This window comes from Cryptomeria japonica, chromosome 9 (genome assembly GCF_030272615.1).
Source record: "Cryptomeria japonica chromosome 9, Sugi_1.0, whole genome shotgun sequence".
Taxonomy (NCBI): Eukaryota; Viridiplantae; Streptophyta; class Pinopsida; order Cupressales; family Cupressaceae; genus Cryptomeria; species Cryptomeria japonica.
The window spans coordinates 463486039-463502901 of NC_081413.1; the positions used below are offsets into that span (position 1 = coordinate 463486039).

General features: G+C 38.7%; 1 protein-coding gene across 2 annotated transcripts in view; it reads right to left on the reverse strand.

The window, feature by feature from the left end:
- Nucleotides 1-16863, reverse strand: part of LOC131072039 (uncharacterized) — a 354982-nt gene that overhangs the window by 2914 nt on the left and 335205 nt on the right. The window lies entirely within an intron of this gene.

Below are 16863 nucleotides of genomic sequence, written 5' to 3' on the forward strand. Positions count from 1 at the left end.
ACCACAAAGGCCACCAAGAAACACTTGAGATTTATGGGTATGATCTTGTTACCTAGATTCTCTACATCAAGGGCCCCTCCTTCCAGGACAATGGTCCCAATCGCATGTAGTTGCAGTAAAACATTTCAGAACAAATTGGCAATTTCCACTTTTGTGAAAATGTTTTCCTTGGGAAGAAACATGACCTACTTTGACAATCTCGAAGAGAGGGATCTCTCAGTTTCTTGTCCATCTGACACTACCATGCATGACTTGCTCCAATTTTTTTGGAATGTTTTGCATTTTTGATTGATCTTTATCTATTCAAGTGTCACTACAACAACTAAAGTATACAACAAAGTTGGAAAGAGGGGCACAAGAGTTCTATTTTGAAGACTAAATGCAACCCAAGGTAAGAAGGAAGATTAATCTCAGAGGTATTATTCCTACTTGCATAGTGGTGGTGTAGAGCATGTATTGAAGTGGACAACTATCATGTCCCCTTTCTTGACATAAGTATTTAACTAAAAGCTGGTTTGGGCATAGGTATCGATATCCTGTACACTGATATGACAAATTTTCTTTCCTTGGGTACAAGAACAAGAATATATATATGTATGTATGTTCAAAATTATAAATTATAGGAATAGTGATACTCATAATTGCCAATAAATAGAACATATAAATACCTCACATTCATAATTTGCAAAAAGGAAAATACTCAAGTCTCAAAATATCATTACACAATGAAAATTCCAATTACAATTGATATTTGATATCCATATTCTTCTTCATTAGAAGCATCAAGGTCAACATTTGGTTCAACTTCATTTGAATCACAATCAATTGGATTGCCACTCCCACTAGCTGTGTCAAGTGCAGATGCTGCCTCATCTATAGAGACCTCAACAAGATGTGCAACTATAGCATCTAAATCAGCACACTAAAGGGTTACATCCCAATACTTGTCACCCCCTCATTGTATTCAGGTTTCTTATGTGACAAGAGATGAAGCTTGGAGTGTATATAGACCAAATCCTCTGCTTTTTATGCACCCAAACGGTTGCACTTGATCGAGTGGATACAGTATGTACTCCTATTTTGTTCAGCTGAAGAACTTGCAACCTATCGAGTTTGCTTACAATATTTAGTGTTTAGATTTATAATTCAAGAATTGAAAATTAAAAGTTAAAAAATAAATTATATTATTATAAAATATAATATATAGCATGATAGCATCAATTTAAAAACAAGAAAAATAAAAAATAAAAAATAAAAAGATACATAATTGCGAGAGAATTTTTATTGCAAGAGGCTGCAAGAAAATAGAACCTTGACCATGTAGATATCACCACTCATCAGTGCTTCTACTATATTTGTCTAGAAGAGAAAAAACATCATGATTTTTTGAAGCTATGAATTGGCCAAACTCACTCAAGACAATACTTTGGATTTCTGTAATGTCCCTACTAATTAGAGATAAATGTCCTGCAAAACAAATTGTTAGAATGCAACAAATATATATATATATATATAAAATCTAATTTGCAATTAAACTTCAATTACTTAATTAAAACTAATCTCAATTCTTATTTAATAAAAAGGGTACGAATGCAGTACTGGTACTTGTCCTTAGGCGGTTGGAATGCTCGCCTTCTTGGAACCTATCATGGTTCCAAGCTATACTAGGAAATTGATGGATGATTTGATTCCTGTCTTGGATGTAACATCTTACATCCAAGCCTACCAAGGAAGATCATCATATACGATCAATTCCTTGCCTTGGATGATACATCTTATCATCCAAGTCTACCAGAGAGGACCGGCCAGATCCGTCTCTTCTTGGGTGAGCTTTTGACACCCAAGCCTTAACATATATGCATATGAATACTCAGTATATACTACCTACCAGGGATTATCATAATCCCTGAATTAGGCTAAGGGAATTTCCTCCCAATAGCCTCCATCATATAACCACATTATTATCATTCATTAATATCCAACATTTCATATCAATTTATATTTTCATTATCATTTAAATTATAATTTATGTCAACCTCTACCTACTTCCTTATTCCTATTATTGATTCTACATGAACAGTAGACTGTAGATATATACATCTATATATATATATGTGTGTGTGGATACACACCTGTACACATATTTATATATCTGTATGAAACAACATTATAGTAACAATATAATTATGTGACATACAACATTATAATAATAATGATATAATTTTGTAACATACAATATTATATTAATAATGACAGATCTACCAAAAAATACAAGTATATATATATGTATGTGTGTGGCACACACATATACGTACCTGTGGCGTCGCTACTACCTTCTTACTTTTTCTATTGCCTCTGCTGATGCAGCTGCAGTTCCTCCCTTTTTACTTATTCTCCGTGCCTCCCACTAGCTCTGCGGTTGTCTCTGTTATATACCCGTAGAGGGGAATGGTTGTGTCCCTCCACGGGGTCGGAAGGGGTGTGACGGTGGTCGCAGCCCAGGCTGCGACTCCCGTCCCACCACTTCCTTTCCGAAGGAAGGGGTGTGACGGTAGTCGCAATCTAGGTTGCAACTCTTGTCCCATCGCTTCCTACGGGGTGGGGGGAGACCCGTGGTGTTTAACTCCTCTCCCGTAAAATGCACGTAACTTATTAAAACCACATTTCATGTAAAATTTAAATATATTTATTTAATAATTCATCTTCCCATCATTTAATATATTTAAATAAATATATTAACATTTTCTAAAAATTTATTTCCTATATTAACCTTATTTAATATATTAATATTATTTAATAATTTATTTCCTCTTTTAATATATTAACATCATTTTAATAATTGACTTTATCATTACTGGTGTATTTTATAAGGTTTACATCAGGTGATACAGTAGGGTTATCACAGTCCCTCCGTCTCAAATTTGCTTGTCCTCAAGCATTTTTAGATCTTCCTCTTTTTCCCAAGTAGCATCCTCATTTGGGAGATTCCTCCATTTTATCAGGTATTCGGTAATGGTTCGGTTCCTGAGCTCCCTTTTCCGCGTATCCAGAATGATCTCCGGGTACAATGTGAGTTTCCCCTCATCATCTAGGGGGAGGTAGTTCACTGCATGGAGCCAAGTGCTGTTCGAGAACCTTCTTAAGTCGGGAGACATGGAACACATTATGTATTTTACTGTCTTTGGGTAGTTCTACTTCATAAGCTACTTCCCCAATCCTTCGAATTACCTTGTAGGGTCCATAGAACTGGGGTTTCAATTTTTCAGCCCCATTCTTCTTGAGGGAAGATTGTTTATATGGTTGTAACCTTAAAAACACCAGATCTTCAGCCTCGAACGTCCTTTCCGTACGCTTCTTGTCCGCATATATCTTTTGTTGATTTTGGGCTTGTTGTAAATTCTCTTTCAAGATCTTCATGATGTCCCTACTCTGTTGAACAAAATCTTGTGCTCTTGGTACTTTGCTTTCTTGGGTTATTAATTCCCCAAAAGTTGTGGCTTCATAGTCATACAAAGCTTGGAAGGGGCTCATCCCTATTGACATGTGGTGTGTCGTGTTGTAACAATATTCTCCTAGGTGTAGCCACTTAACCCAAGTAGTCTGTTGCCCTGTAACATAATTCCTTAGGTAGCCCTCTATCCATTTGTTCACTATTTCAGTTTGCCCATCAGTTTGAGGGTGGTAAATGGTACTAGGGGTCAAGACTGTTCCTGCCATTCTGAAGAGTTCTTGCCAGAATTGGCTAATAAACTTGCTATCTCTGTTACTGACAATATTTTGACGGAGTTCGTGGAGTCTGAAAATTTCCCTAAAGAATAGATCAGCTATTTGGTAGGCTTTGTATTCTGTGGAAACTGCAAGGAAATGGGCATACTTTATGAGTCTATCTACCACCACAAAAATACTATCCTTTCCTTGTGCCCTTGGCAACCCTGTTATGAAATCCATAGAAATGCTCTCCCACTTTTGATTGGGAATAGGTAATGGTTGAAGAAGACCAGCTGGGTGGATGAGTTCGGTTTTATTGCGTTGACAGGTTAGGCACTCTTGTACATATTTTTGGACATCTCTTTTTTGGTCTTTCCATGCACATCTTTCCCTAATGTGTTTATAATTTTTAAAGTATCCTCAATGTCCTGCAAGGGGGTTATCATGGAATTCTTTTAGGATTTTGCTTTTGAATCTAGTCTGAGGGGTCAAGTATACCCTTCCCTTGTACAAGATGAGATCTCCCCTAACTTTAAAATCTTCATTGGGAGGGTTCCCCTTCAAAATTTCCTTTGCTTGTGGATCTTGGTCATATTCATTAAGGATTTCTTCCTTCTAGTCCTTTGAGATGCTGGTAAGGGTGCGGAGATGGGCTATTCGGGATAATGCATCTGCTGCCCCGTTATTCACTCCTTTTACATATTCTATATCAAAGTCGTAGGCTTGTGATTTTCTCACCCATTTTTATTGCCTATCATTAAGATCCTTTTGGCTCAAGAAGAAGCGTAGGCTGTTATGATCAGTTTTCACACTAAACTTCCCACATACAAGGTATTGGCGAAATTTGGCCAAGGCGTGCATTATGGCTAGCATTTCTTTGTCATAAATAGATGTAATGCCCCCTTCTCGTTGATGACTTTCCAGTGGTCCATTAGCCTATTCCTGAGACCCGTAGGCTAGGTAGAATGAAGAATGAGGGTCCAACATTGATGAGGCGAGAACTTACTATTTTTAGTAAGTCAGGGAATGGCTATTTTGGTGATACTATCCTACTGAGCTCTCCATGCTCTGTCACTGGGCACGAAGATCATGCTTTTTAGAGCATTAGTTCATGACTTACTATTTTTAGGAAGTGGCAGTATGGCATAATTCTATTTCTGGCAGTGGACAGGGTCCTGATCCTGCAACAGTTCAGTGGTTTTCCTGGCTCAGTTTCATCCTGGTTTTGATAGTAATCAGTACGGTAGTCATATGTGACACAATTAAATATTATTTCCTTATCCTAAGGTTTAATATTTAATTAATTTAATCAATTACTATTGATTTATTGAATTTGGGATTAATGCCTAATATCTCCTAAGTGCTAGGCGAAATTTATGACTAAGAAGGTGGTCCCAAAATTATTAAGGGAGATATTATTTTATTTTCATCTCTAATGTTTGCCAAGTGAAATATCGTGGTCCTTGCTTTTTGGCGCGAGGATTGACTTGTGGGATGGCGCCACTCTTGGGGTCCACGTGAGATGAAATGAAATGCAAATGGAGAAAGTTGAGTTTGAAGCAATTGGCATTTGGATTTGGTGGTGCGAAGTTATAAATAAGAGCCTTGGGCTCCCATTCTAGTTATCTTGAAAATTTGCAATGTTATGTTGCCAGTTTGGCGACAAAACTTTTGAGGCTTCGAAGTGTGTCTCCCTAGTACTTCCCGGTTTCGTACTTGAAACATAGTACCTAGCTGTGTGCTGTAATCTACTATATTCTCAGAGCATGTCTTAGTCATTTTTGGTGTTGGAACGATTTTGGGAACTTGCTGGTTTGCCTGTGGCTGAAGTGCATTTTCGATCACACCTCTCTGTTGAAGCGACTAGTGGTTATGGGTATTGGCTCTTTCATCCTTCCCAGTACTGGCGATATACACTGTAAGTTTGTGGCATCTTTAGTTAAGCTTTGAATTTTCTATACCAAATCGAAAATCCTAAGCTAGGTGTGGGTTTTTGAATTGCATTGGGATGCGTGCAAAATTAATAAGGGAGTGATGGTATCATATCTTTGGTTGGTTGCCATTGCAATTAGTCTAGTGTGGGTTTGGGACTGATTTTGGGTGATTTGGTTGTGTATTGAGAGAGTTGTGAGCTTTTTAGAGTTTTCTTAGTCTGCTGGTTTTGCAATTCCAGCTTGCAGTTGTGATTTTAGCAGAAATTCATGTTCTTATTGAGATAATCAGCATTACTCTCTTATCATATGTTCTATTTTTGTAAGGTTCAGTAGTAGTACTACTAACCAGTTCTATTTTGTAATTCTCATCCCATTGAAAAGTGGAAGAGACTGGCTTGCAGCCTATTATCAAGCAAATTGTAATTTCAGTCCTCCCACTGCATAAGTGGTCGAGTGATATCTAAGTGTAATGGTCCTCCCGTTGCATAAGCGGTCGAGTTGAGATTGTTATGTAATTGCAGTCCTCCTGCTGAAATATTGCGGTTGAGTGTTCGTATTTTTGTGTATCTCACTTGGCTGGTTCACTGCCAAGTTTTCTTGCTTTCCCGCTAGATAAGCGGAAGGGGCTGGCTTGCCACCCAAGCATTGCATTGTTTTCAGTTAATTAAGCTAATGATCCCCTCAACACCGTATGCTCTCACCTTTAGTTAATTTGTTGTTCCATCCTTTTAAAATATGTCAACAATTCTTCCACAATATCTAGCCTTTCAACTGAAAATACTTGTAACAATGAAGCTCCTGCATAGTTCCTGTTTAGAACCACCTGCAATCAGCTGGGAAAGATCTTCCACTTCCATAGTGTTATGTTGTGCACACACTCCCCATCTCCAACAGGGAACCCCCTCTCCTTTCTTTCGCCTTGCTAAGCATGAGAGAGAGAGAGAGAGCTTAGAGTTAAAGGGAGCACAGAGTGAGGCTTAGGCATGAAAAGATCAAGGCCATAGAGTATGAAGGGATGTAGGGTTACGAGTTTAGGAATCCAAATCTAGATTCATTAGGTAGGCAAAGGAGCAATGTCAAGCCCTGTTTTAAACCCAAGGGTCTTGTGTAACAAATGAGGGTTCAAGAGAGGAGAAGAAGATCATCCAAGGACCAAACTCGATCCATGAGGAGACATAGAACCAAGCAAAATATGGGCCAGCTCACACTTGGAATGAAATTTTGGAGTTTGCCCCAAAAACTTGGTGTTCGCACTAAGGATGGAATAAGACCCTATTCTAAAAATCCTTCCTTTCACTGAAATTCTGTCTAAACCTTCCCAAACTTGGTACTATCAGACAAATTTGAAATAGGCCTTAATCCTCAATGTCTTCCTAACATCGAGGTTGACTCCAAATTTCATCCTACACTCACCAAAATTTGGTGGTTGCACAACAGTTGGAGTGAACCTCTTATTCCTAATGGGTTTCATTGTCCCTAGGTTCTCTAAATCCTATCCCTTTGCTCTTTATTTTATCCAATTTGAGAAGTGAAGCATCATCAGATAGCCATATCAGATGTAGACCAGCTTGTCAAATGCATAAGTCCCCTTGAGATTACCCACAAATCACATCAGCTCTAAGTGATCCTAAGCTTAGTCATGACCTGACATTAGAAAATTTGAGGTTAATTTGTTTGGACAATCAGAAGGCTTGCAAAGTTCCCTTATTCAAGAGAGAATAGGATAGACTCTGTGCATTCTATTCTGTATTGACAGAAGTGCTGAATTTCCCCATCAACGGAATTGGAGTTAGAAGGAGGGAGGCTTCGAATCTTCAACAAGCAGAGTTTAGTATGCCCCTTCAAATACTATATCTAAGATATGTTAGATCTCTTTTATTTTGAAAAATCCAAAATAATAAAAAAAGCAAAAAATACCCATAAAGTTAGAAAAAAAAAAAAAAATTCAATGTCAAAATGTTGGAGCAGCCACTTCATAAAAAATAGTCCTCAGGCAGACGTTTCCCAACTTGATGGGAGGTTGAATGCACAACTGTATCCTAGGCACTTGTCTAAATTTGCATCTATAGGAAGTTGCAGAATCCACAACACGACTGGACATGATGAGCTGAACTGTTTCACTTTTCTGTCAAGGGTGGAGATAGTACTACGAGGAAATATCTTCTTCTGGGATTTCCCCACACCAAAAGTGTTCATAAAACCTGACAGTTCCAATCCTTCACAATGCAATGATGAATTTACGCGTTTAGAGGATTGATTGAGAATCAGTTGCGCCTTAATGAAGAGTTGTGTTTGGAGAATGTATTGCTACCTTGGTGGTGTAGGATCCTGTTGACGTGTATTTTGTACACAATCATACACAGAATAAAATACCTAAAGGCATCTTATCCTCTCTTGAGAAAATAGTCTCTAACTGCTGAAGATTCGCATGAAGGATCAGTTAGGTAGACTCCAAGGTTCTTTTAGTGGGATCTCCACGTGTGGACAAGCTCCAGTGGTATGATGTGATTTGCTGGAATCACAAGGGGACTTACATTGAACTTCTGATCTGCTTTGCTGGACACAGGCTCTGACTAACTTAGATTTGGAAAAAATGGAAAAAGGATAAGGGCAAAGAGAGGATCTAATCCTAATACTAAGAATGTAGGAGCAATGATTGATTTTTGATGAAACTCTAACTAGATCTTGTTTTGACATCAATGGAACATCTACACAAGACTAGTGCAATCTTCTAAGGGAAGCTTTATGATGTTCAAATCATCACCGCCGGCATAGATACCATCCAAGTTGATGCATATCAATGAAGAAGCGACAAATTGAAATTGAGCTTGAGTTGAACGATTCCAGTTGACTACACAAAGCAAGTCTGCAATCAACAAACTGCTAGTAGTATGGATATACGAATTCCATCATCAATTAAGCACATTTCCTCCATTCATCTAATTATCTACCATCTAAGATTGAAGACTTCAACAAGAAACCATGCAAATTGCAAGAAAACGACATATTTCACCATTACTTCAATGAAAATGGAGTTTGTTTACAATCAATGGCAACAATTTCTTGCCTTGTCCTCCTATTCTACTCTAATTGCTATTCTATCAACTATATTCTAACTCTTCCAACTATTTACAACTCTCTCTAATCATCTTTTACAAATGAAATGTTTGGGCTTATATAGTGCCCACAATACAATTTGATGGCTTAGATCAATTCAATATCAATGGCCAAGATTTTACAATGAAAACCCTAATTAGGGTTTGTTACAACCATTACATAACATTTAATGCTTGACCAATGATAAAATTGTATTGCTTGGACACATGTCCCTTCTAGAAAAATCGACCAATGGATAGCCGGGGTAGGTACATCGAAGTTTGTGCCACCTTCCATGAGTTAAGTACATTGAATCTGGACATGCTGAGATGGACTTCACTGACTGGAGGAGTGATGACTGGGATGCCACCTCATCTGACACTTGAAGCTTGCTAGATATTCAATTTGATGTCGTTGAGAGGCTATCTTTAATTAACTCTTGTTCTAACTCCTTTTGTCCTTGATGTGCAGGATGATGTACCTCGCCTTGGAACGCTGGATTGGAAGAGGTCGCCCTTGTCCTGGCTAAGACCGTCCCGGCGAAGACCGTCCTGGATCCGGCTTGATTTTCCTTGAAGAGACCTCCATTTGATGCCTCTTTGAGAGCTTAACTCTAAAATGCAAAATAAAGGAATTCGCCTAGGCAAAATTTGAAATTCGATAGTCTTGATGTGATCTTCAAAAGAACGTTCCTCTTATCAACTTCGCCATCCTTCAAGTCTTGGACGTGATCTCCTCTTCAAGTTAGCAATTTCGCCATCTTTGATATGTCTTTGACGTCCTAGGCAACTTCGCTCAAATGGAAACTTCAAGTTCGCCTCTCCTTTGGATTTCAACGTGATCTTCAAGTCTTGCCAAATTCGCTCCAACGAAGTCTCCAAGATATCGCACCACCTTTATTAGTAAACTCCAAATCGCACTTCTCCCTTGTCTTCCTTAATTCGCATGTAGAAGGATAAAATGATGATGTGAAAATGAAATCTTCCACTCCCCATATATAGCGCTTAGATTGCATTTATCCCTTAGGCCGACTTGAGGATATAAAACAATTTTTAAATGATTTTTAAATGATTTAGCAAGGCCGACCTCCCTTTGTAGCGCTTCAAATTCGATTTTTATTAATTAATTAATTAATTATTAATGCCTTACGTTTTTAATTTGCAAATTTCGATTTTTAATAAAGGCAAAATAATTAATAAAAGATCAACGCCACATTAAATAGGATTTTCAATTTTTTATTGAACTTAGCATTTAAGGAAAATTTGAATTGCTTATTTGGCGCCAAAACTATGAAAATGAGAGGGACGTACCTCATCGCCCTGGTCCCTTGGAGAGGGACAGGAGCGATCCATGATTTTGTCTTGATTTTTGCATTTTTCACGTTCAATATGCATCCTTTTATCTTCGATCTTCATTGTGATGTCCTCCAAACGTCGTCCCTTGCCTCGCTTAACCTCACCTTGCTTTGATCTTGAAGGAATATGAGTGCTCTTCATAGGATCGCCCTGGTCCTTGTCCAAAGGACAGGAGCGATGTGAGCTTTTTACCTTGATTAGCAATGTTTGGACGTTCAAAACTCTTGTATGTTATCTTCAAACGATGCCTTAGACCTTGCATTACCTTATGAAATCTTGTTCTTACGTAAATCTTGCACAAAATGACCAATGCATCTAACATCGCCCTGGTCCCTTGGAGAGGGACAGGAGCGATCTATGTCCTAGGATGCGAATTTCATCATTGTGACGACCTTTTAATGTTTGTGCTTGCTAAAGACGCCTTGAAATGTCCCTCGCCACCTTGTCTTGACTTGGATCGACCTTGAACTTGCATAGGAAGTAACATCACCATTGTATCGCCCTGGTCCCTTGGAGAGGGACAGGAGCGATCCTCCTTTTGTAGCCTTTATCTCACTTTGTCAGGTTCCAAGTCTATATTCAACGGATTCGTCTTTCTTCACTCCATTCGTTCATGCCTTGACATTGTTTGTAACTTTGCAAGAAAATCAATTATATCAAAAATCGCTCTGGTCCCTTCCTGAGGGACAGGAGCGAACTAGACATTTAGGACCTTTGTGGACGTCCAAAAGATCTTCATTTTGTATTCAATGCGTCCATCTCATGTTCTTCCTTGCTTTTGAACGTACACTTGTCTTGACATTTGCCTGGATTCTGTCTAATGAAGGAAATCGCTCTGGTCCCTGGGAGAGGGACGAGAGCTACAAGGTACCTCGCCCTGGTCCCTTGGAGAGGGACAGGAGCGATTTGGTCAATATAGGTCATTCTCCTTCGTTTTTGCATCTCAAATTATATTCATTTGGCAAAGCATCTTCCTTTGGATGTCCTCAAATCATTAAGTCATCAAAATCTTGCAAGGACAAGGCGAAATTGAATTTGTAGCTCTGGTCCTTCACTGAGGGACAGGAGCGATCTTTCCCCTGGAGGCATTTCTGTGCTCATGAAAATCTTCAATTTATATTCAATGGAAAGATCTCGCCTTTCTCCATCACTTCCAATTCGTAATTCATCTTGACCCTGCAGGAATAGTAAAATATTTGAAAACGAGCTCCCGTCCTTCACTAAGGGACAGGAGCGATTTTGCTCCTACAGGCCAAAATAACATGATTTTACACATTTTAACACTTCACAAGGCGAAAACAAATCATTTGAGATGCCTAGGATCAAAAATCAAAAAAGTCAAAATTTGGTCAAAAATATTCAATTGGACAAAAAAATCACATTTCATCTTCAACACTTAGACAAATTTAAGCTCTGCATCAACATTCCAATTGAAAATTAGACCATTCTGGCGAATTCATTTCATTCAAAATTTGCATTCTAGAAAAGGAAATTCAAAAAAGCTCCCAAAACTGACTGGATTTTGGTCCGAAAAGACGGTAATTAAAACCCTAAGGCTTGACCCTAAATCCAGACAACTAACAAACTAACAAAACCCTAGAAAAAGCAAAGCGAAAACGAACAAAACGAGCAAAAAACATGGGTCCCCATTTGCAATGGGGCGATGTGTGAAAACGTCACAACATCTAGCGCCACCTTGAATAAATGTTGAAAAACATTTCAGAGATAAAGACTCAATCGACACCTAGAACCTCTGGAAAATTCAATCTAGCTCATCAAGAGATTAGAAAATGCACTCAAAGTAGAAGGAGAATCTTTAACCAAATCTAGACACTTAGTCTTTGATTACCCAGGTGTGTGCAAGTATATTCATTCCTCTCGACAAGACAATTATAACTTTCAGGTTCCCCTGTGATTAGCTACGTAATTTATCTAAACTTCAAAAGCATCCTGGATAGAGCCTCGCTGCCAGTCAGACGTCCATAGTCCCGACGAGGTTATCGCCGCAAGCTCACGAACATTGCTCCATTGCCAGCCAGGCGTCTATAGCCCCGATGGAGTTACTCGAATATTCCCCTTTAGCCAATTTTGATATTTCATTTCATTATTTTTCTCTTCATTTTTCTCTTTCATTTTCTCTTTTTTCTCATTTTTTCTTTTTGATATTGCTTTTTCTCTTCGTCAATTCCTTTGGCTCGTAAGCAGTGAAGCTTACTAGGGTTTGAGGATTGCGGTGGCGCTGAAGCCAGATTTTAGATTTTTCACCAATCACAGCTTTGCCTGAAAACCATAATGACTCGGAGTCTATTAATGTGTGAAGATATAGTAATCAACAGGTGTCGGCATCAAGACACAGAAAACGATTCCCTTCCAAGTCAAATACAGATCCTGATCAGATGATAAAGCTGAGGAGGAACAACCTCGGATTCCAAACACTTCATGAATAGATATCTAAGAAATGAGTCTAACATAAGATCCAGGATATTGCCAGTGTGCGGGCAACAACACAAACACCCTTCTCACAAAATGGAGGCTCCCACTCAAGACACCTAAACTAAAGCAAACCGACCAACAGACCGACTCAAAACAAACTAAACTAAAACGCACCAAAAGCAAACAACTAAAGAAAGCAAACAACTAAACTACCTGAGCCACACTAGATCATGAGTCAAATGACTCAAGGCAAATTAAGAACAAGGCTCAAAAGACCTCTAATCTAAAAACACGAAAAGAAAACCTACTCTAAACCTATATACAAGAGTCCTAGACTCGACACGACTCAAGGAAGCAAAATATACACATAACTTTACATGATTTCTCAGGTTGTGCAACAGGAGTATGGCAAACGTGATGGTTCTCAATCGGGCAAATTCATCCTTAAACATAGAAAGGCAAACTCTCACCATGCATCTCTCATACTCAGGCAAATTTTCACTCAAAATGATCAACTGAGGTAATTCGTTAGGACCATGATCAATCCAGATACAAGTTGTTTTCCCAAAATCCCCATAATCAAAATCATAATAACTTTCAAGGCTAGGACTAAGGAAAGAAACAACCTGGCATATTTTAGGCTCAAGCGGCACTGCATTGTTGCAAGCGAGGTCACCAGCTGCTTCAGGAGGTCGCCATTGGTGATGAATCATTCCACGAGCATCCACAACATGTTGATCTTGATTAGGAAGTTCTTGAAACAAGCTCAGCGCCCCTTCGAATAGCTCAAGATTTTCTGTTTTCACTGAGATATCTTGCATAAACCAAGCATCCTCATGAAATTTTGTAAGCATATCTTCAAAAATGAGAGTCTCCTTGATAGATTGAGCTTCAAACATCTCCTCTAGTGGATCAAAGATAATCTCAAGTGACCTTTCTTCTTCAAGTATAGTCTCGGGAGGTCGGAGCTGATGGTGGATCATATCACTCCCAGTAACTTGCTTATCTAGAAAAAAATTTGGCATTGATTCCATTTGCGTTTCCTCTATAAGATCCTTCAATGCTTCCTCAAATAGCATAATGGTGATAACATCTTCAAGCGCCCCCTTGAATTGTTCTTCATATCTGGGCTCACTTATGATAATTTGTAGCTCTTCACTCAAATTCTCAACTTGATTGTCGTCTTCAATGAGAACATTTGAAAACTCTTGCAATTCAATCTCAAGGATCTCCTTTTGTAGCATAAGTGAGAATTCTTCAAGGAATGAGTCGTCCTCTTCTTTAATAATTGCTTGTTCAACTCCTGGATCTTCCTTTATCACTGCTTGAATACTCTCAACTAATTCTTCAACTTTTGTTTCATGGTATTCCTTTTCAGGTGCAAGGCATGGCAGGGTATCCATTGTAATACATTGATCATCAGGTGCACTTGTATCGTCAATGTACACTTGATCCTTCCCACATTCAGATGTTGGAGCAATGTCCTGTTCATAGGTTCTCCTGAATTCGGCTGCGAGATGTGCACCCCAAGATCTGTTAATAATACATTCTTCCTCGGACAAAGTTGGCATTCCAAACTGGTTTCTGACTTGATTGATAGCCATTTCACATACTGAGCAAGTAAATTCAGAGTGAGGTGAGTTGTGAATTCTACACCACAATGGTAGCAATATGTTTTCAAGACGCATTTCGCCATCCAAAATGAGTTGACTCTCAATCATCCACATGAAGCTTAGAAGAGGATCCTTGGTTTTTGGGAGACTGAAGTTGCCTTCTTCTGTTTCTGGCCTAGGGACATCCCAAAAGAAGATTTTTCCCTGCGCTGCCAATTCCATCCTTGATAAGTACTTCAAGCAATGCATTTCATCATGTTCGTCTGTCTCATGGACTCGACACTGCCCTGGTCTTGCAAACTCGGGCAATCTGCGTGGATAAAGTTGTGTATCTAACCTCCACCAAAGTTCAAGAAAATCAACTTGTTGCTCCTCGTGAAACTGTTGCCGCTTCATTGAGAAATCTTTTCTTTTTTGATTTTTTGATTTTTTTTGATTTTCTATTTTTCACTTTTTTGGATTTTCTGGAATAAGAGAGATCTTGAATATCTCAGATTCAACTTGAACGTTCAACTGGTTCCAGCTTGATTCCTTCTTGCGTAAGTCCAACTAACGATCCAGCAGTCACCTTCCTTCTTTGTTTGAGAAAAAGCTTTCCACTGATCTTCCTTCGATTCAAGAGTTCATGTTCGCTCCTTCAATTTTGTCGAGCGTGGAGGAGGAGCGAAAGTCCTGGGTAACTCCTTGCGAATATGAAATGATAAAATTTCGAAGTCCAACTTGTACAAGCCCTCCTTCTAGCGCCAATTCTGTTGACGTGTATTTTGTACACAATCATACACAGAATAAAATACCTAAAGGCATCTTATCCTCTCTTGAGAAAATAGTCTCTAACTGCTGAAGATTCGCATGAAGGATCAGTTAGGTAGACTCCAAGGTTCTTTTAGTGGGATCTCCACGTGTGGACAAGCTCCAGTGGTATGATGTGATTTGCTGGAATCACAAGGGGACTTACATTGAACTTCTGATCTGCTTTGCTGGACACAGGCTCTGACTAACTTAGATTTGGAAAAAATGGAAAAAGGATAAGGGCAAAGAGAGGATCTAATCCTAATACTAAGAATGTAGGAGCAATGATTGATTTTTGATGAAACTCTAACTAGATCTTGTTTTGACATCAATGGAACATCTACACAAGACTAGTGCAATCTTCTAAGGGAAGCTTTATGATGTTCAAATCATCACCGCCGGCATAGATACCATCCAAGTTGATGCATATCAATGAAGAAGCGACAAATTGAAATTGAGCTTGAGTTGAACGATTCTAGTTGACTACACAAAGCAAGTCTGCAATCAACAAACTGCTAGTAGTATGGATATACGAATTCCATCATCAATTAAGCACATTTCCTCCATTCATCTAATTATCTACCATCTAAGATTGAAGACTTCAACAAGAAACCATGCAAATTGCAAGAAAACGACATATTTCACCATTACTTCAATGAAAATGGAGTTTGTTTACAATCAATGGCAACAATTTCTTGCCTTGTCCTCCTATTCTACTCTAATTGCTATTCTATCAACTATATTCTAACTCTTCCAACTATTTACAACTCTCTCTAATCATCTTTTACAAATGAAATGTTTGGGCTTATATAGTGCCCACAATACAATTTGATGGCTTAGATCAATTCAAGATCAATGGCCAAGATTTTACAATGAAAACCCTAATTAGGGTTTGTTACAACCATTACATAACATTTAATGCTTGACCAATGATAAAATTGTATTGCTTGGACACATGTCCCTTCTAGAAAAATCGACCAATGGATAGCCGGGGTAGGTACATCGAAGTTTGTGCCACCTTCCATGAGTTAAGTACATTGAATCTGGACATGCTGAGATGGACTTCACTGACTGGAGGAGTGATGACTGGGATGCCACCTCGATGTTGTGACGTTTTCACACATCGCCCCATTGCAAATGGGGACCCATGTGTTTTGCTCGTTTTGTTCGTTTTCGCTTTGCTTTTTCTAGGGTTTTGTTAGTTTGTTAGTTGTCTGGATTTAGGGTCAAGCCTTAGGGTTTTAATTACCGTCTTTTCGGACCAAAATCCAGTCAGTTTTGGGAGCTTTTTTGAATTTCCTTTTCTAGAATGCAAATATTGAATGAAATGAATTCGCCAGAATGGTCTAATTTTCAATTGGAATGTTGATGCAGAGCTTAAATTTGTCTAAGTGTTGAAGATGAAATGTGATTTTTTTGTCCAATTGAATATTTTTGACCAAATTTTGACTTTTTTGATTTTTGATCCTAGGCATCTCAAATGATTTGTTTTCGCCTTGTGAAGTGTTAAAATGTGTAAAATCATGTTATTTTGGCCTGTAGGAGCAAAATCGCTCCTGTCCCTTAGTGAAGGACGGGAGCTCGTTTTCAAATATTTTACTATTCCTGCAGGGTCAAGATGAATTACGAATTGGAAGTGATGGAGAAAGGCGAGATCTTTCCATTGAATATAAATTGAAGATTTTCATGAGCACAGAAATGCCTCCAGGGGAAAGATCGCTCCTGTCCCTCAGTGAAGGACCAGAGCTACAAATTCAATTTCGCCTTGTCCTTGCAAGATTTTGATGACTTAATGATTTGAGGACGTCCAAAGGAAGATGCTTTGCCAAATGAATATAATTTGAGATGCAAAAACGAAGGAGAATGACCTATATTGACCAAATCGCTCCTGTCCCTCTCCAAGGGACCAGGGCGAGGTACCTTGTAGCTCTCGTC